The following is a 4501-nucleotide window of genomic DNA, read 5'->3' as shown; positions in this document are numbered from 1 at the left end:
AAGTGTGGTAAGCCAGAAAAACACCCTTTGCTGCCATCCTTTGAAGTTGGCTCCAGAAAATTTCTCCGATTTCTCGGCCGGTGGAACAACAGTTCAGCTTGACGAGGCTATTGTTGTTGCCGCAACAATCGCAGAAGAATTTTCATTATCAATTGCCATTTCTCAATGTCAACAACATAATAGTTCAATTAATGAAAAAAAATAGAATAGTAAATAGTACTGTAATGAACGATAAACAATACGTTTAATAAATAAAAACTGAAGTTTTTTATATATTGTTTCATAGTAATCGATGAAGTTTTTATGTTCTTCCAATCGTTTCTGAATTTTAATACTCCGATGAAGTTTTTATATATTCAAATCAGAATAGAAAAAATCAGATGGAGTGAAAAACCACACAGGTTTTAATCTCTAAAAACAGAATACATAATACAATAAAATAATTTTCTTAAGATTGTTAGTCAATATGTATTACTGTAAATAATGAAGCAGTAAACTTTCTGAAACAGGAAAAACAGAAATAGAAAATTAGCAACAACAGAATGTCGAAATAATTTCTGGAAAAATAATTTTGGAATAAATCGAGCCCACTAAATGCACAGTGTGTCCTTAAGAAAATTATTCCCCTCAAGTACCCGAGGTGCTGGAATACTATCCTCTCAGGATAGAACGATTTAACTCACCGGAGTGTTGGTACCAAAAACGCCGATGAAATAGCGAACCACTCGAAGGCTGTAAAACACATTGAAGATTTTGTGCAGAAGAAGAAGAAGAGTAGAAAATTTCGTAATTCAAGATTCTGGGATTCAAAGCATATTTATAGATTTTCTGGCACTGTTTTCTGAAAAGGTTTGCAACCTTTTAGGAACAACCATAGCCATTTGAACATGCTGTTTGAAATATTGCGGGAAAATATATTTAAAATAATTCAAAAAATAAAACGGACCAGACCGGATTGTATCGCGGGTCCTGGGTTATTTCGAGTTGAATTTTCGTTAATTAATTTAATTAATTAATTAAATAATTGAAAGAATTAATCTTTGACCAAATAATTAATCAATCAATCTTTGACCAAATAATTAATCAATCAATCTTTGACCAAATCCGAAGCCGAAGCCGAAGCCGAGAGAGTAACGATGACGACGCGATGCTTACTTTCTTTCCAACCCATTTAACACCAAGAGAAGTGTTTTATCAATATAAGGACATTCACTTTTCTTTCCATTATCAATGAGAGACACTTTGTTCTTTCCAAAGCAAAAGGAAGCTCACTTTCCCTCCACTTTTTTCATCTATTTCTCATTCACCAATCTTTAATCCCAACATAATGCTAAACATGCATGGCTACTTTTTTAATGCATGTGACAAATTAGCAAGATCCACCATTCATGGCGTAGTAGATGGCATTTACTATTTTATTCTAAAATATATCATATGGGTATCTTATTAAAAACAAATCTTCGATTTAATGTTTTTAACGAATACTCTTGCCATTTTGAAATGAAAAGTTTTTTAAGTTATTACTTTTATATGATTTTTGAATGTCTAATCTTATTTCAAAATGTAAGTTAATATCTTATATTTAAGGCCAAAAGTTGGGCCAATGAAAAGAGTAAGCCAAAAGGCCAAAAAAAAAAAAAGATAATTAATTAATTAATACAAATTTACTGCGCATAACTTCTTGATCAAAATTTCTCAATCGTATTTTTTGAATCAAGTCACTTTGACAACATTCTATTTAGGTCAATGAGTTTCTCTATTAATTTCATTACCTTGTAGTTATCCATAAGATTTCAATATTTTATCTTTAATTGACCTAAGAGTTGTTTCGGGCATCTTCGATTATTCTTTTTTAGGGAGATACCGAGAGAAAAGAATTCAAAATTGCAAATTGCATTATTTATAAAGGTTTGCCAGCCTAGGTTAGACGTAATATTAAAGTTAAATAAATTATAAATAAAACTAAAAGAAATTAATATAGTACATGTTATAGATCTCGTTCTTTCATGGAGAAGCTTATAAATTACGACCTTTGAAAGCTATAAGATGCTCACACTGAAAAAAAAGATTTAGTAAAAACGCGAAGTACTATTCTCTATCATGGCATTGCTTAAGATTAATTACTTTTTCGTTTTTCTTCTCATAGCAACAATTAGTTAGTATTCGTCTCTTTCCTCCTTCTCTATCTCTATCTCATGTCCAATGTAGCTACATATTGTGACCACATACATATTTCATTTGTATGCATGCTAATTTGCTTTATTCATGACATTTGAAATGTGAAATTTTTATGTCATATCAATCGTAATTTTATTTGATTGTTACAATGGTAAATTTCTTTCAGTCAACTTGTCGTGGTTCTCAGAGATGCAAGGAGTAGCTGCACGTGATGTTGATCATGGTATTTTAGGACTCAAGAAGAGACTACTCCCACAAGTCGATGATTTTGTTTTGACTTGTTATAGGCCTTGTACAGAAGACAAAGAATGCAGTGATTGCTCGCTTTGTTGTTCATGCCATGGCGCCGAAGGTTTCAAAACTTGTAGCTTCTGGTAGTACAATTATATTAATACCCAAAATAAAGAATCACCCAACAAAAAATTAAATCCCTTATTATGTTGTGGTGTTTCTATGCACTTGATGTCAAGTGTTTCCTTCATCTTTTCTTGCTTCCTTGTATTTTATGTTTTGTACGAATAAAGAAAAAGTCAAGTGAATGACTTTTCAAAAGTAAGAGCTAGCTTTAAGTAGGGCCGTGCATAATTTGGTAAATATCAAATTATCGTATCGAAATCGAAAATTTTGGTATATGGTATTCGGTATTTTGGTATTTGGTATGGTGAAATACTGATACCGTACCGAAATATATATTATATTACACAAAACACATATTATCAATTATAACATAAATATAAAAAATCTAAAATTTTACTTTTCTTTATTCTCTAAGTTCATTAATTAACTCTAAACAAGTAACAAGACATTTCTAATGATCAAATTTATTCTTTTATATACAATTTTCTCTCTATGGGTCGATATTTATTGTTTTTGGACAAAACTTTTGTCAACAAACATTTTCAGTTTTGTATTTTTGAGTACTTTAATTAAGAATACTAGAGTCTATGCTCTATGCACTAGTTAGTATTCAAACAGAATAAACCGAAGTTCCCGAACCGAATAAACCGAAACCGAAAGGAGAAAAACCGAACCATACCGAATTTAATTAGGTACGGTATTGGTATAGAATTTTAAGAAATCGAATACCAAACCGAAATGTCTACATACCGTATCGTACCGACCAACGAACACCCCTAACTTTAAGTACTCACATGTGAGTTTTGAAACTTGAAAAATGTTCAAATTTACCCTTGTAGTATTTGATTTGTCTTATATTTGCTCTTTGTTGATCTATCAATCCATGAAAGGTCCATATCGTTAATTTCATCCCATATTTATCACTCCCTCTGGCAGTTGTTCTGATTGGCTCTGACATTTGCCATAGTACTGCCAGGGGCGGAGCCGACATGCGAGACACGGGTTCGGCTTCGGCCGAACTCAATAACTTTGGTTCAAACTACGTATTTGTCTTAAAAAATTCATTAAATATGAACAAATTATTAATTTGGAACCCAGTAACTTAAACAGACTAATATCCTGAACCAATAAACTTCAAATCCTGGCTCCGCCTCTGAGTACTGGAGCCCCATAGGCGAAACAAAAGATTTAGATTTATTCCTAATTATCAAAATATAGTTTATATATACCATCCGATTCACTTTCGTGTCTGAAAAGAAAAATCGATTTCTCTAACAGCTTATTTGGATTGTTGTTACATGTCGTTTTATAATGTATCATATTGTATTATACTGTATTATTTCATGAATACAACGTTTGGATAGATTGTATCGTTTGACGCCGTTTTATGATATCACACACCAAGAATATGAAAAATAAACTTACAACATTACTAAAAAAAATAGGATGCATAATAGAATTATTGTATAAAAAAGTAAGGTAAATGATAAAATATGATTATTTAATAACAAGAAAGAGCAAGATGAGAGAAAAAAGCAAGGTAACGACGCCACCACACCAAATCCGTCGTTCCATAAAGTGGCACTCTTTGTCGTTATGTAACGACGAATTTAACGATACAATACAGTAAAATTTAAGTAACAATCAAAACATACATTGTATTTAAAGTAACAATACAATACAATACAATGGTTAACAACTATCCAAACAAGCTGTAAATTCCATCCTTTTTATTTATTTATTTATTTTTGTGCAACCGCGTTGTAAATGCGAGAGAAAGTACGTGGAATTAAAATTTGTATACTAGTAATATGTGAATTAAACAACCAAAAGGACAAAAAAGCCCTCCTATCCTTTAGAACACAAGTTTTCAATTATACATACACTATTTTTAATACAGCGAACCAAACATCCAAGAAGAACTAATTTCTACTTTACAATTCATGTATTATAATTTCTGCATAAC

General features: G+C 31.3%; 1 long non-coding RNA gene across 1 annotated transcript; it reads left to right on the top strand.

Moving 5' to 3' along the window:
* The first annotated feature begins 2057 nt into the window (after positions 1-2057).
* Positions 2058-2730, top strand: LOC107789524 (uncharacterized). The gene is made up of 2 exons (XR_001648868.2): positions 2058-2155; positions 2345-2730. It is a non-coding gene; the product is annotated as an uncharacterized LOC107789524 (long non-coding RNA).
* Positions 2731-4501: the final 1771 nt, after the last annotated feature.

The sequence above is a fragment of the Nicotiana tabacum genome, chromosome 24 (assembly GCF_000715075.1).
Source record: "Nicotiana tabacum cultivar K326 chromosome 24, ASM71507v2, whole genome shotgun sequence".
Lineage (NCBI taxonomy): Eukaryota > Viridiplantae > Streptophyta > Magnoliopsida > Solanales > Solanaceae > Nicotiana > Nicotiana tabacum.
The sequence above is the reverse complement of the archived record's forward strand: the minus strand, read 5'-3'. Positions and strand labels throughout refer to the sequence as shown.